Source organism: Dermacentor variabilis, chromosome 5, assembly GCF_050947875.1.
Source record: "Dermacentor variabilis isolate Ectoservices chromosome 5, ASM5094787v1, whole genome shotgun sequence".
Taxonomy (NCBI): domain Eukaryota; kingdom Metazoa; phylum Arthropoda; class Arachnida; order Ixodida; family Ixodidae; genus Dermacentor; species Dermacentor variabilis.
Window position 1 is genome coordinate 7060394 of NC_134572.1, and position 17119 is coordinate 7077512.

The window sequence follows — 17119 nt, forward strand, 5'->3', positions numbered from 1 at the left end:
ACGTTTACAAATGTGTTAGCCTATCTTGTCATTCAAAAAATCACTTTCTTTATCCTGCCGAGTGATAGATGTCTGGCTGACGCATGCGCCTGAGTTCACATGCATGAAGTAGGCCTCTACAATCTCGCGGTTAATTTGATGCATATTTTTATAAAATATTTTTGTTTATTCAAACATGGGTTTGCATGAGCAAACTCTACAATGTGCGGCCAGATTAGAACCTGTTTCATTCCTGATCGCGCCTTGGTGCTCCCTAAGGCGGACGTTAAGGCAGCGTCCCGTCTGCCCAAAGTACATTTTGCCGCACGAAAGTGGAATGACATAGACCCCTCCCACCGAGCATTCCACAAGCTCCCCCGAGTGTTTGACGCGGCATGTAGCTTTGGACGCCTGTTTAGGTCTATTGACAAGATTGCAAATCTTGTTTAAGGAGTTCTTTGCTGAAAAATTACTTGAAGACCATATTTCATGGCTGTCTTTTTTAACCCATGCCCCATATGATGTACATAAGGGATGACTGCGTACTTTTAAACTTTTTCGATCTGTCTTTGGGGTGCTTCCCCTTTCTTTATTTTCTTGACTAACCCTTCACATATTGACACAATAATGGATTTAGGAAAACCGGCCTTCTCAAGACGATTGAGTTGTTGCGAAAAGCTCAGATTGGCGAGGTGGTGGCATGACTTTGTAAGTTATACCACCACCTCGCCACCACCTAAGTCATGCCACCACCACTCCATGTCTATTTGATCATATGTTCTGGCTGTGCCCCAACCAAAGGGCTTCGGATCTCAACAGTGAGGAGGACTGGAGTCGGCGCATATCTAGCGAAGTCCTCCAAGATCAACTCCTGGCCGTCCGGAAAGCTCACGACATCGGGAAAGCCTTTGGCCTACCGGTGCCTATGTAGGCGGAGCCACCGACTTAGCCTGGGGGCTTGTGCCCTCGGACCCTAGTTTCTCTGGACTAAAATAAAGTTCTTGCCATGCCATGCCGTGCATGGAGTTTACAGTGCACATTTAAAACAATGTTGAAGTGAGAAAATACGGATGAGGCAGCCGCTGCTGGTACTTCTAATGCGCTTGTTCTCCTATTGTCAGGATTTGCAGAAGTAAAGCAAAGTATGGATTAAAATCCGTGCAGGTTCAATACACAAACACCATTCCTTTGTATATTGTAGAGGATCATGTCTGGGGCCGCCACTAAGCGATATTTATGTAGCTCATCATGATTGCAATATTCAAGGTCACCTAGATGCGTCTCCTGTTGTCAAAGTGTGCAGGTTTTGGACGACTACCTAGTATTTATTGATTGCACTGATCACGCTTTTGAGCCTGCTGCTTCGGGAGTCTTGGACATCTTTAAGAAAGAGCTGCAGCCTCTAGAACTAACACATGAGGTCCCCATTGATGATTCCTTACGCTTTCTAGATCTCAGGCTGTACCTTGCAAACAAACATGTATGCTGGTGCTTCGAACCGGGAAGTAAGAAGTCACTCTTGCCCTTTAACTCTGCACATTCAAAGCTCGTTAAACGAGGTGTTGTGAAGTTTTGCCTCGTTAACAGCCTCAATAAATCTTTCTCACACGATGCAACATAGTCTTGCTACACAGGTTGATCACTTTTCTTGGATTGGCTACCCTTTGGCCTTAATTTCAGCCATAGCAGAACAGCTTCTGAAGCGCACAAAACGTGATGGGCCCTCTCAGTCAAGGAACCAGTCGGTTGAAAGACACAGGTTTGCAGTACTACCGTATGTGCATGATGTCTCCCATAGGCTAAAAAGGATTGGGCAACGTGCAGGGATCACCGTCCTTTTCTTAGCCCCGGAAAAGCTGTCAAGGCTCTGTAAGCGTGTAAACACGCCTAAATCGCGTCAAAGTTGTTGCTCTGTCGGGCACAGAAAACGTTTTGTGATATGTGCAACGAATGTGGATTACCAAATTCCCCTGTTTTAAAGCAGTAAATATGTTGGACAGACAGGCAGGTGCCTATATTATCGTTTAAGAGAGCACTATAACAACGTCCATAACACCGTTCAAGGCCACTTGGGCATCCATTGCCGGGGCTGCGGCTGCATGCCCCTCTTTGAAGATACGAAAGTTTTAGCGAGACACAGCTCAGCCGGTAAATTATTGAAGCTGATTTCACCAGAAAACTGGGTAGTGTGTGCGTTAGTGCCCCCTCTATCACGCTGACCCCTAGTGAAGTCTTGTATCTCAACAGATAGAAATTGTGATGTTTTTTTTTTATTTTTCAAGTGACCATGTTCTTAGTACAATGACTTGCTGTTAGAACAGCCCTTGTGACTGCCTTTCATTTTCTGCGCATGGCCCCTCTTGTATATGTACACACGATGTGGCAACGCAATAAAATATTGTTGGAAGTCAGCGCAGTGTATGTCGTCTCTCGCAGTCCTTGTCCTTCGCGCTGTACGTCATTTTTTTATCATACTGAACAGTGTATATTAATTGATTCAGAATTAGAAAAGATATGGCACACATTTGAGCTGAAAAAATGCAATTGAAGCCGCCCCCCCCCCCCAAATGGTGTTTAGCTTTCAAAAAGAAGAAATACTGTTCATGGTTAACCACGAGGTGCAGGGACTCCATTCTCTGAGCACCTTGACCAATAAATGCAGCGCATGGCAGTGCTGGAACCTTGCATCCTGCATTAGCAAAATAAGAAGAGAATCATGAGAGTTCAGTTTGAAATTACACGTGTACACTGCGGAAAATTTGATAAGGCAACAGTCTCCTGAACGTAACATACTTAATTAATGTGACTGGGCACATTGCACAGCTAAGGCAACTGGGCAGGACAAGTAAAAAGTAGGAAAAATTTCTATTCTGCAAGTTTAGGAATCGCGTGTTACCGCGAACACTAAACCACTATGTCATTGTGAATACAACATGGCACATACAGCAGCAAAAGCAAATAAATTTACAGTAGCCTTTTCACCATAGAAAACAAGAGTGAATAAAATTTAAGGACACTACCAATGATATCTCTCAACAACAGGCATTTGTCCAGGAGTGTGTATGTGACCTTAATATAATATTGACATTATGAAATTTACAATATATCTGTGCATTACACTTTATAAGTACTGCAGCTGACACCCTTACGGGATATGTTTGTCTCTTAGGCAAGCCAGCATTGCGGAGTGCGGTCGAGTTTGTTTACGCTCCGCCGCTGCAAGCCAGCGCGGTGAAGCACTGGGCACGTACTCCCCTTATGGTGATCGCTGTGTCTGAAGGAGCAAGATTCTGACTGGTGTTGTATAAGTCGCGGGTCGCTTTTATCGTCGCGACGATAGATTGGATTTTTTGCAAGCACTGCTCCAGGAGGGCACGTGTAACCACCAAACGGATGCCTCACGAGAGCACTTGAAGTTATAATAAAGCAGGCGGTGCAAGATCTCCGGGGCACCCAAAGGGTAGCGGGGGGATCAAAGCTGGAAGCAGGGCGGCCTGTGAGCTGGGGCCACGGTGGCCGAAGAGTGCCAGGGGGTGTTCGCATAAAAAACTGGCAGCCGATCTTTTACACACCTGCACGCGCAGGCCTCGGCGAGCCCCAACCCACGGACCGGTTCGGGTTCTAGCTTTGTGTTCCCGTTGCCGCTTTGGTGTCCTGGAGGCGCCGCCAATAATACGAAATAATTACATGTTGTTACAATTATTAAAAAATACACGATTGAATAAATATAGTTATGTCCAGGCGCCAACTTGTGACAATAAGTCGCGGGGCACTACCGCGCCCCGCGACTTCTGCAACAGCAGTCAGAACTTTGCCTCTGAATACGTCGGACAGACTGTCTCGCGCCTGCAGCGCTGGTGCTGAGTCAGACATCGTCACCGGCGGCCTTTCACCCACTTGCGTTCAACCGGGATGCTAGATTTTCAATATATGCGGCCCGGGCTCTACTACGGCCGCAAGCTATGAACCGCCACGACTGACTTAGCACGAGCGCCGCAGGTGCGAGACAGCCTGTCCGACACAGCGGTCGCCACATCGGGCGTCCGTGCCCGCTGTTTCACCTATTTTACCGCGCCGGCAGCCAGCGTCCGAGCGTAAACGAACTCGACCCCACTCCACAATGCCGGCACACCTAAGGACAAACGCCTTTAACACGCGCTAAGAAGCCTCCTCCGTAGTGCCTAGGCAGGATCATATTCGAGGAGCAAAAGCCCCCAGATTTTCTCTCTCGCGCCTGCACAAAAACGGCTGGCGATCCCTCAAATAAACGTCTCCTATATGTCATGGCATTCCCATGCATACCACAGCGCACCAGCGCCAGATTTCCCTCTAGGGAATATAGGGAGAAACTCTATGGCTGCTGCCGACTCAGCCAGGAGCCCAATATCGTCAGCGAATGCCAAGCAGGAGATCTCTGTCCACACCTCTTGGTGGTCTGTTGTTATTGTGGACAGTCTCACTCCAGGTACCTCGTCATTTAGTGCTTTTAGGAGGTTGATCATATAGATATTAAATAAGGTTGGTGATAAAGCACATCCCTGTTTTAATCCGGCGTATAGTTTCACTTTCCGAGATTTTAGTCCATGGACTTCACAAACTGCTGTGCATTCTTTATAAAGTGCCTTCAGTAATTAAATAAATTCCTGGTCCAATTTTATAATTTCAAGCTTTTCCCATAGTTTAGAATGTTGTACGGAGTCGTAGGCTTTTTCTATATCTAGGAAGGCCAAATAGAGTTGCGATTTTTCCTTGTAGTTCATCTCACTTGTTTGAGTGAGAGTGAAAATGTGATCACTTGCTCGTCTTTGTGGACAGAAGCCATTTTGTGATTCACTGTATAGCTTTTTTTACAATAGTTTTGTAATCTACGACTTAGAGTTGCAGTGAAGAGCTTTAAAATGTTGCTGAGCACCGTTATTGGACGATAGGCATTGATGTCATTTTCTGCTTTCCCTTTGCCTTTGTGAATAAGCTGTATTCGGGTTTCTTTCCAGTCTTCAGGTATATCTCATGTCGCAAGGATGTCATTGAAGCAGTTGAGTAGCAGGATACAGACGGCGCTGCCATCGTAAGCGACAAGTGCAGACTTCTCACGAGACGTTCATTTGTGGGATCGCCAGCCGTCTGTGCGCAGGCGCAGTAAGAGCAGGCGCGAGAGAGAAAATCTGGGGGTTTTGCTCCTTGCATATATGACTCTGCCTAGGCAGAAGAAGGTTTCTTAGCGCGTTTTGTATGCGTTTGTCCCTAGGCGTGCCGGCATTGCGGAGTGGGATCGAGTTTATTTACGCTCGGACGCTGGCTGTGTACTGGCTGTGTGCGGCTGTGTGTGCATAAGGCGGGCTTCTTGACAGATAGTAGTGTGTGGTGATTTCATTTAACGGGAGCAAGGGTTCCCCGCAGGGCAGGGGGACTGCTGAGGCGGCGCGGTCAGTGAGTCCTCGTGCGGCCTCGTGCGCGCCCTCGTTAGGGTTAGAGAGAGAACCCTCAGTCGTCCCCAAGTGAGCGGTAAGCCAAGTGAGGGAATGTGGAGAGATACTTTTGGCGCTTTGGAGAATGCGGAGGGCCTGGGGGTAGACCATACCGGTTTGGTAGGCCTTAGTGCCTGCCTTGGAATCGCTATATATTGCCTCTCTGCGACCATCGAGCACAGCCAGCGCGATTGCAACCTGTTCGTCTACCACGGGCCCCGAAGTGCGTACCGTAGCGCAACAAGTGAGCCTTGAATTGGAGTCGACGATGGAGACGGCGAATGCCTCTTGTTGCACATATGCCGCGGCATCCACGAAGCTTGCCTCAATGTGGTTATTGCGGACATGCTCGAGTAGAGCTGTACCCCTGGCCCGACGTCTCCCGATGTTATTTGCGGGGTGCATATTGCGGGGAAGGGGGGCGATGTGGAGTTGAGGCCTGATGTCGCTGGGAATCCGCACGGCGTCGGGGCACTGGTGTTAGGGTTGGCGTCTGACACCACGTGGCGACAGGTCATTCACCCTACTCCTGAGCCGGAGCCCACGAGCGACCTCTTCCCCTCCTCTCATGGTCGTGGCATCGTGTGTGCTTACCTCATCCCCTTCACCTTCTCTTGGCCAGACTCCACGGCGCCGGAGAGGTCATTCACCCTACCCCTGAGCCGGAGCCCACGGGGGCCCTCTCTCCGTGCCTGTCACGTGTCATCGGCGGAAGCAAGATCCCGCCCACACTTGTAGAGAGCCTATTTAAGGGGCTCCGAAATGTACTTTGAGACTTCAGACTTGAGACTTGAGACTTCATACTTCATGCTCTTCTTATTTTCTTTCAACTACCTTTGAATAAACAGTGCAAGTTTCGCACTAGCAAATCGTCTCGCCCCTGCTTGGTCGCCATGATCTACCGGACGCCTGCAGCCCGCCGACAACGCCACGCTACCCAATAAGTAATGTCGGTCGAGCTTCGATAGGCAGGCGTCGCTACTTCTCGGCAGCAGTACGGTACGCTACCCTGGAGTACGCAACAAACTGGCTGGCAGCGATTGGGATAAGGAATCCTGGAGACCCCAACTTGAACGACAACTACAAGATCGTAGCCTCTTCGTCCTGGCAACAACGTTCGGAAGGAAGGTGTCTGGATCATGACTGCATATGGTGAGTGCACGGCTTTTCTTCACTGAGATATCATTTGGCTTTTACGTATTTTTTGGAAAGTACATAGCAGTGATTTTTCTTTAATCCGTTGACGGAAGTTTGAGTACGTCAAGGTTGTATAGAGTGAAGGTTTAGCAGCACTAAGGGCAGCCATGAACTTGAAGGCACTAAAGAAGCCGGAATTGTTGAGCTTGGCCAAAGAGTTGGGCCTCCAAATTGCCGAATCAAATAGAAAGCCGGAGATCATTGAGGCGATCGAAGCGACCGGGGCAGACGACGAGGAACTGACAGAATGCCTCGAGAGCATTAAAGAAAAAGAAGAAGAGCGTAAGCGCCTAGAGCAAAAAGAAGAGCGCGAGCGCGCCGCACGTGAGGCCAAAGAAGAGCGTGCTGCACGCGACGCACTCGAAATGAAGCGCCTAGAGATTGAGCTTCTGAAAGCACAAAATAGCGAAAGACCTAGCACAGAGGCACGTGAAAGCGAGCGCAGAATGACAGACTTGATGGCACCGTACGCAGTAGGAGGGGACATAGGTCTTTTTCTGGTACAGTTTGAGCGCACGTGTGAGAAGGCGAAATTCGCGAGAAACACGTGGCCGCAACGCTTGCTTACGTTACTGCCACGTGAGAGAAGGAGATTCTTGAATATGGGAAGGAAAGGTTGGGGTAAAGTGCAGCGCAGTAACTGTCTCTCAGCAGAGGACACCTCAACCGCGCTGCACAGGGGGTAGGGAATGAAAGTAGGGGGAGAGAAAGAGCACGTGAGGTAGCTGATATTATCGCCCGCATGGGGAAAGAAGCAGAGGACTTTGATGAAGTCAAAGCAAATCTGCTTAAAAAGTATAGATTATCAGCTGAAGCATTCAGGCGAAAGTTCAGAGAAGTCGAGAAGACCAAAAGTGGGTCATATTTAGATTTTGCATACACCTTGGAGGTAAACCTGAAGGAATGGCTCAGGGAAGAGGGTGCACTCGGCGATGCCGAAAAGGCAATGCAGTGCGTTGCCTTCGAACAGTTCTACCGCCGGCTGCCAGTAAACATCAAGTATTGGGTTCAGGATAGGCCAGGCGTAGACACTGTTTCGAGAGCGGCCGATCTCACTGAGGAGTACGTAACTCGCCGTGCGGACGAAGGCAGCGAAGCTCCTAAGGAGGAGATGAATACATGCAGACCCGACAAGCCAAAACGATGGTCAAAGTAGAGTCGGTATAAAACAAAGGAAAGATCAGATTCAGGGAAAAGTAGTGACGAGGACAGCAAGGGAAGGGAGGAGTCACCCGAACAGAGGGCAGAAAGGCAAAAGAAAAGGGCTTTCGAGGCCAAGAAACCAATAGTGTGCTACAACTGCCAGCCAACGGGGCATATCTCCGTGCGATGCAAAAATCCCAAGTTAGTGCTGAGGTCACAAACTAGTAACGAGGAAAACCTGAAATTGCTAGAACCGTACATTCGAGACCTCTTGGTAAATGGCAAATCGTGTAGGGTGCTTCGCGACTCAGTAGCCACAATGGATGTAGTGCACCCGTCGTACGTTGAGGAAGGCCAGTTCACGGGAGAATGTGCTTGGATAAGGCAAGCCGTGGAAACCTCGAGTTTTTGTCTCCCTGTGGCCAAAATTCATATTGAAGGCCCTTTCGAAGTACTGGACACTGAAGCCGCCGTCTCGGCACATCTTCCGCCGCAGTATCCGTATTTGTTTTCTAACAAATCTGAGGATTTGCTACGACGCAGGGGAATCGGGTTTAGTGAAGGGATGTGCAAGCCTTAACTCGTTCCAAGGCACGGGAGCTCGCGGCCAAGGCAGTGTATGAGGGTCCAGTAGTGGAGGAAACAGGTTTGAAGGAGGATTCGTCCACCAGTACCGAACAGGACAGCCCTATAGGGGATGATGCGGAAGGTACACCAGCTAATGAAGAAGTCAGGAAAGCAGCAGAGCCTGAAATGTCTCGCGAGGCAGAATGCAGGCAAAGGTTATTGAATGTAAGCCCTGCCACATTGATTGCTGAGCAGGACAAAAGATTCCACCCTGCGTAACCTAAGGCCTGACGCTAAAGAAGGTGTAGCCAAACAGAACGTGAAGTTCCTAAAGAGAGCAGGCGTCCTCTATAGAAAGTACACCAGTCGAAAGGGAGTGGAATTCGACCGACTCGTGGTGCCGCATCCCTATCGTGAGCAGCTCCTGCACCTGGTTCACGGGGGCTTTTGGACAGGGCATATGGGCATTCGTAAAACAAAGGACCGCTTATTGCAGGAATTTTACTGGCCCGGCTGCTTTCGAGAAATAGAAGTATTTGTAAGAAGCTGCGACACATGTCAACGCATAGGCAAGCCCGGAGATAAGGCTAAAGCACCAATGAAACTTGTTCCCATTATCACGGAGCCATTTCGCAGGCTCATAATAGACACAGTGGGACCACTTCCTGCGACGCAGTCTGGCTATCGACATATTTTTACTGCCCTATGCCCCACAACGAAATTTCCCGAGGCAGTGCCTCTCAAGGAACTAAGCTCGGCGGAGGTCGTCAACGCGCTTTTATCTATCTTCGCGCGAGTAGGGTTTCCCGCAGAAATCCAGTCAGATCAAGGATCCGTCTTTACGAGCGCACTGACCTCGATGTTTCTGGAAAGGTGCGGTATTAAAATTATCCATCGCTCAGTGTACCACACGCAGTCAAACGCGGTAGAGAAAGACCACTCAGTCATGAAACTGCTTTTGCGAGCCCTTTGTTATGAGTACAAAGCCGAGTGGGAGAGTTGCTTGCCTGCAGCAATGTTCGCGCTTCGAACTGCACCGCACGAATCAACAGGTTTTTCACCTTCAGAGCTCCTTTACGGACGCTGCCTTCGCTCCCCTCTCCGCATTGTTCGAGAAGCCTGGTAAGGCCGGCAGACGATCCTTCGTTTCTGGCATACGTGCTAGAGCTGTTGGACCGTCTGCACGCTTCTCAGGAATTAGCAGGGCAGGAAATGCGTAAGGCACAAAGCAAGGCTAAGCGGTACTATGACAGGACGGCTCGCACTCGACGCTTTGAAGTGGGGGAAAAGGTAATGATCCTGAAACCCTCGTTGAAAAACAAACTAGAGGTTCAATGGGAAGGACCGGCTGACATAATTCAGAAATTATCTCAAACAATCTACGTAATCACGGGACCGGGAAAACGAAGGACACCACAAGTGTACCATAGCAATCTACTTAAACCCTACAGGCAGCGGGAAGCCATTGTGAACATGTCCCTTAACCAACCTGAGGAAATGCCTGTCGACTTTCCAGAGTTACCAGCAGTGAAGGAGACAAAAGACATTGAGGAGACCATTGATAGGTTAGTAGAACAGGCGGAGTTGAATCCCATTCAGAGGGCCGAACTGAGGGAACTCGTGTTTGGATTTAAAGACGTGTTTTCAGACACACCGGGCAGGACGACTGCGATCGTTCACGATATCGAGTTAACCTCGTCGGACCCTGTTCGTTCAAAAGTTTATCGCGTTTCGCCTCGTCAACGTGAAGTCATGACCGCTGAAATAAACAAGATGTTAGAGCTAGGTGTAATCGAGCCAGGAGAGAGTGATTATACCTCGCCTCTTATCTTGGTTGAGGTCCCAGGAAAAGAACTCGGCCATGTATCGACTACCGCAGGCTCAATTTAATCACGAAGGACCAGACTTATCCAATACCGCATATTGAGGAAAGGCTTGAGAAAGTGAGCAGTGCTAATTTCATTTCTACGCTCGATTTAGTCAGAGGGTATTGGCAGGTTCCGTTGACCGAGAGGGCAAGCAGGCTTGCAGCGTTTATTTCCCCGATGGGAACCTTTCGTCCGAAAGTCCTGAGTTTTGAATTGAAGAATGCGCCATAATGCTTCTCTAGCCTTATGGACTAGGTGCTACGAGGAATGGAGGACTTTGCACTTCCCTATCTCGATGACATAGCTATCTTTTCTTCATCATGGGCGGACCATATGCAACACCTGCGAACCGTGTTGTGTCGGCTACGAGAGGCCAACTTAACTGTTAAGGCTCCCAAATGCCAATTAGGGCGCGCGGAGGTAGCTTATCTAGGTCATGTAATAGGGCAAGGCCATCGTCGGCCTTCCGAGGTTAAACTGACCGCGATAGACAACTTCCCGCAACCACACACCAAGCGGGACATCAGATCATTCCTTGGCTTGGCGGGTTATTACCAAAGATATATTCCGCGGTATTCCGAGATTGCGAGTCCTTTAACGGATGATCTCAGAAAAACAGAACCACAAACGGTAAAGTGGGATGACGCAAAAGAAAAGGCTTTTAGTATGCTGAAGAACGCACTAACGAGTCAGCCAGTGTTGAACGCGCCCGACTACTCTAAGCCATTCATTCTTCAGTGTGATGCCAGTGACAGGGGTATGGGGGTGGTGCTCTGTCAAAAGAAAGATGACGAGAACAAACATCCTGCACTGTACGCCAGTAGAAAGCTTTCAGTTCGTGAGGAAGCATACAGTGCATCAGAAAAGGCATGCGCTTGCGTAGTTTGGGCGCTACAGAAGCTAGCTTGCTATATCGCTGGCTCAAGATTCACCATAGAGACTGACCACTGTCCCCTCACATGGCTTCAGTCCATGTCTACGAAAAACGGTCGTCTTTTGCGCTGGAGCTTGGCTCTTCAACAGTACACCTTCGATATTCGCTACAAGAAGGGTAAGCATAACGGCAATGCCGACGGTTTAAGTCGTTGCCCCTAGAGTATCGAAAGCCTCATGCTCATCCAAGAAGAAGAAGAAGTGATCATAGCGAGCAGCTTCAGCTTCGAGCTCTCTGCATTTTCTATTTTATTTTCTGTGATCTCTGCAATCAGTGACAAGAAAACTGGGGGACGTCGTCCTCTGCAATGGGGGACCCAAACCCCGCCCAGCAGTTTTGTCCTGAACGGCCAGTTCATTATGCCGGTGACGTGAGTGACCGCTTCGACCCCAGCATGGTTCCGATTGAGTCATCTGATGGCTCCTCTACTGATGAGATGGGCTCGGACAGCGATTTTACCGTGGTGTCAAGCCGACGCCTGAAGAGAAAGATACGAAGAACATCACCGACCAGTCGCCAGGCGACGAAAAAGGCAAGTGGCAAGCAATCATACACTATTGCATATGTACCGACAACGACAACAGACAACCTCAACTCACTGAACAGGCAGAGCCTGTCGGAATATTTTGAACGAACTGCCCATGGTCACGTAGAAGAAATACGTATAAACGCTCGAAAGAACATCCTCTCGGTGGAAGTCAATACACCGACCATACTGGAGACACTGAAAAACATCACTCAGTTGGGAAGCATCCCTGTTCGCGCATTCCCCACATACGGCAAGGAAGCGACGACAGGCGTCATCTACGATGTGGACATTGACATTACAGACACTGACCTGGCCAAACTACTATCATCGTCAGCTCCTGTGCTCAGCTTTCACCGTTTTGGACGTTCCCGATGTGTGAAATTAGTGTTCCAATCGGAAACTTTGCCAACACACGTCAAGGTTGGATATGTGAGGCATCCGGTACGTCCTTACGTGCCGAGGCTTTTACAGTGTCACAGGTGCATGAAACTTGGGCATGTCAGCGCAGTTTGCAAGGGTGCAATAACATGCAAACGATGTGGTGGACCTCACGGAGACGGCAATTGCAACGTTGCTGCGAAATGTCCAAATTGTTCTGGTGCTCATGACGCAACGTCAAAAGAGTGCCCAAAGATCAGGAAGGAAATGGGTATTCTGAAGAAGATGGGTAGAGATCGTTCCACGCACAGGGAAGCGGCAAGGGCTATCCGCCACCGCAGACGTCGTTCACGAAACCGACATCAACGGGATCGCAGCCCTCCTCGCGTTGGAGGGACGACAGCTCAAGTGCAACATCCACCCCCTCTTCGTCTCAGGAATGAAGAAGCACGTGCCTCAAAGCCTTTGTATGCCGCGAAAGTGCAAGGCGACCCATCATCGGCACTAGCCACATCGGAGACTCAGTGGCCCTCGTTACCGTCAAGGTCTGTGGGAACGCCCTTATGCACCGCTCCTACACGTACTGAAGAAAACGAAAAGATGGATGACATTGACGTCACGAGTATGGTGAAAAATTTGATGGGCTCCATGCGCAGGATTCTTTCCGGCCTAAATACCCCGGCTGCCAAGGCTGCCGTGCAGCTACTTGAAGTCTTGGAACCACTGCTAGTGGTTCTTCACTAAGCAAGTATGGCGATAATGTTTGAAGAACGGATGCGTCAATCGTTTGTTATGCAATGGAATGCTCGCGGTCTGCGTGGTCGTTTGTCGGATTTCCGACAGCGGATATTTAAATACCAATTTCCAGTTATTGTTATCTGTGAACCTAATATGGATTCTTCTTTCCGTATTTCTGGTTATGTCCAGATGTGGTCTCGTAACGACCAAACCTCGAGCAAAGTATTAGTTTGTATACGTCACGACCTGGTGTATTTCAGACATGACGTCCCATCGCATACTACTAATGATTACGTATGCCTCACCATAAAATACAGATGTCGCACGGTTACAGTGATTGGAGGATATATCCACCCAAGAGCGAGGATCGATTGCTCGCACCTGATGTCTCTGCTGCAAGCATCGCAAGGCCCTCATATTGTGATTGGTGACTTTAACGCGCACCATCCCCTGTGGGGTAGCACTTCGATGAATTCTCGTGGCAAATATTTGGCTGACTTTATGTGTAGTCGGGGACTAAATGTGCTCAATGACGGGTCTCCTACATTTATTCGTGGCACGTCCTACAGCAGTTGTCTTGACCTAACGTTTGTATCAAGGAGCCTTCTGTCTTCAGCATCCTGGTCGACGGATCTAGAGACTCATGGTAGCGACCACCTCCCCACTTACGTTCACTTTAGCTGGTTTCGCCGTTCAGCCTCACGTTGCATTCGTCAAACAGACTGGATTGCATTTAAGACCTCTGTCGACACCGCCTGTCAGAGTATGACATCTCCATCCGAAATAGAGGACATCATTGCCTCTGCCCTGCGGGACAAAACTAGAGAAGTCAGCATACCGAGGCACAGGTCATCGGTCGACATACAATATGAGGCCCTTCGTGCGATCCGTCGCCGCGCAGAACGGCGATACAGAAGAACAAAGTCACCGTCCGATCTTTCGAGCAGTCGCCGAGCTCAACGACATGTTCTTCGACATCTGGAGAAGCTTGACAGACAGCGTTGGAGGGCTTTCTGTGGATCCCTAGATCCAAGACAGCCTCTATCTAAGATATGGCGGGTCATACGAAGTCTCCAGGCAACTCCACAACAAAGACACCCATTCCATGCGGTGGCTCTACATCAACGCCGGACCGAATTGGAGGTAGCAGAGGACTACTGTAAACTGATTGTGGACGCATCTAATGCAGTGACTTCATCCCTTGTCACCATCGCACCCCCGTCACCTGATGAGCGGCTCGAAGTACCGTTTACGATGCAAGAGCTTGACGCTGCGCTTTCAGTTTCTCGACGCTCCTCGGCACCAGGACCAGACGGAATCACGTACGCTGCACTCTGCCATCTTGGCACTGAATCACGGCGTCTTCTCCTATCTTTTTATAATACGACGTGGGAGAAAGGAAATGTTCCAGATGGTTGGAAATGCAGTCGCGTTGTAGCGCTGCTTAAACCGGGAAAGTGCCCCAACGAGCTTTCCTCCTACAGACCGATCGCCTTAGCCAGTTGCGTCGGCAAAGTAATGGAAAGAATGGTTTTGTCAAGACTGGAATGGTTTCTAGAGAGAAATAATTGCTTTCCTGATTTTATGCACGGATTTAGAAGAGGCCGTTCTTCGATTGACGGAGTTATCGACTTGGTCTCCACTGTTGAACAAGAAAGAAGTCGACGTCGGTTAGTTGGAGCTGTCTTTCTGGATATTAAGGGTGCATACGACAATGTACTACATTATGCAATCCTTGATGCACTGGAAGATTTAGACATCGGTGGCCGACTATATACATGGATTGTTAGCTACCTCAGTGGCCGCACGGTGTATATGTCGACAAGTGATGGCGACACCGGACAGTACCATATACATCGAGGTGTTCCACAAGGGGGAGTTCTCAGTCCAACTCTTTTCAATGTTGCATTGATTGGCCTTGCATCCGAACTTCCTAGCACGGTAAAGATTAGCACATATGCCGACGACATATGCATATGGGCATCTGGAGCCACCCGTCCCCAAATGCGTGCTAGGCTTCAACGTGCAGTGACAATCACAGCTAAGTATCTTCGGCGTCAAGGCCTCCGACTCTCAACTGAAAAATGTTCTGTGATTACGTTCACGCGAAAACGAATGACCAGGTATCCGATCATTGTTGACGGCGTAGCGATACCTACGGTTACACACCACAGATTCCTTGGCTTAGTCATAGACCGGGGATTATCTTGGTCAAGACACGTCGCCGCACTGAAGTCAAAGCTGAAGACTTTTGTTCACGTCCTTCGCGTCGTGGCAGCAACAAGATGGGGCCCCTCGGAGTCGTCATTACTCCAATTGTACCGAGCTCTATTCGTAGGGTATATACGGTACAGCATGCCGGCGCTCTCAAGCATGGGACTTAGTTGTGTGCGCGCGCTCGAGAGCATTCAAGCTCAGGCATTGCGCACATGTTTGGGCCTCCCACGATGCACGTCAACCAATGGAACAATAGCGGAAGCTCGTGCTTGTCCTATTCGGGTGTACTTGCTCTGCGAGCCTCTTCGAATGTACCTCCGCGTGTTGACCCGACACAGGCACCATCCTCTGTCATCGCTCCCTACCACACACCCAGGTTCCAGCTTTTCAATGACTATATCGCGGCATCAGAGTGTTTTGCCGTCGAGATTCTCTCCCGCCTGTATTCCGAGAACACCCCCGTGGGTTCTGCCTAAACCTGTCGTTACATTGCAGATCCCTGGAATTACTAAAAAGTCTTTCGTTCCATCTATTGGCCTCAGGCAACTCACCCTGTTGCACATTTCTACAGAGTACGGAGATACTGTACATGTGTATACCGATGGCTCTGTCACACCATATGCCTCCACTGCAGCCTTCGTCATTCCACATATGATCATCGCTCGCCGGTTTAAACTAGACCATAGCTCAACATCAACTGCCGCAGAACTTGTTGCTATCCGGGAAGCACTTCGATTTCTCTCCGAGGAGCGTCCTCACGCATGGACGATATTCTGCGATTGCAAGCCAGCTCTGCAAACGATTGACTGTGTCCTCAGACGGGGCCCGTATCATTCTATGGCTATAGAAATTACAGAGTATCTCGACCACGCAACTAGAAATGGCCACAATGTCACCTTTCAGTGGATACCGTCACACTGTGGCGTGATAGGGAACGAACAGGCAGACGCTGAAGCAAAAACTGCTTTAGATAATGCTTGTGAAGTACGCATTCCGTTCTCACGAACAGACACAAACGCCCTACTTCGTCGCGTAAACCACAACTCTACGTTGGAACACTGGGCCCAACCTGATCGACGACACAAGCGATTACACAAATGGGACCAAGAAATGCGATTTCGTATGCCTCAAAAGTTCAATAGAAACCACACGAGCATGGTGCACCGGATTCGCCTTGGTGTCGCATTCACCAACCGTTATAGAAATATGATAGGTGCCAGTGATACTAGCCCAAACTGTGAATGCTGTGAGGTGCCAGAAACACTTGAACATATATTTTGCGTGTGTCCCGCGTACGCGCAAGAACGACAGCAACTTGTCTCTTCCATAGCAAACATCCATGAGAGACCGCTTTCGGACGAGTTTCTTTTAGGTCCTTGGCCTAATGCAACCAGCGCAGCCCTGGTCACAAGAGCCGCTGTAGCTTTTCTCCAAGCCACTGGGCTGGACGCACGCCTTTAGAGATACCACAACTCTGTGAATTTGTATATACGCATCTCTTCCTTATACCATCATCATTCATCAGCCCTTTCCCTCCCCGTCCCTTTTCCCCAGAGTAGAGTAGCAGGCCAGAGCAAGTTATAGCTCAGGCCGACCTCTCTGCCTTTCTGTAAATAAATTTCTCTCTCATGCTCATCCGGGTTTCCGTGGCATTTTTTTCGTGCATTCATATGTTTTTCCGAAGTGAAGCCGATTGTTAGCTGATTTTAATAACCACGTCTTAACGCTTTCAAGAAATGGCTGTTTTTAGTGTTCAGGGGGGGGGGGGGGGGGAAGACGCGCGTAGTAAATGGGAAGGGTGTAGCGGGTTTTCTTTTTTTTTTTTTAAAGCCGGATGTGTCTTGGGGGAGAGTGGCCTTGTGCTCGCTGCTTTGTGGTTGTGGGTCCGGCACTGTTCTGGGGTGATTGCTTGCCCACGCAGGAGACGAAAAGTTGCGAGACCTGCTTGCAAAGACCAATTTCGCCGGACCGGACCAAGGAGAAAAGTCACAAGAGCGCCACGAGGACGGATGACCATTCCTCGGAATCTACCTGCAACGAACGAAGGGTTCGTGGCCTCTACGGGGAATCCTGATACCGAAACGCCGATCTCTCGTACAGC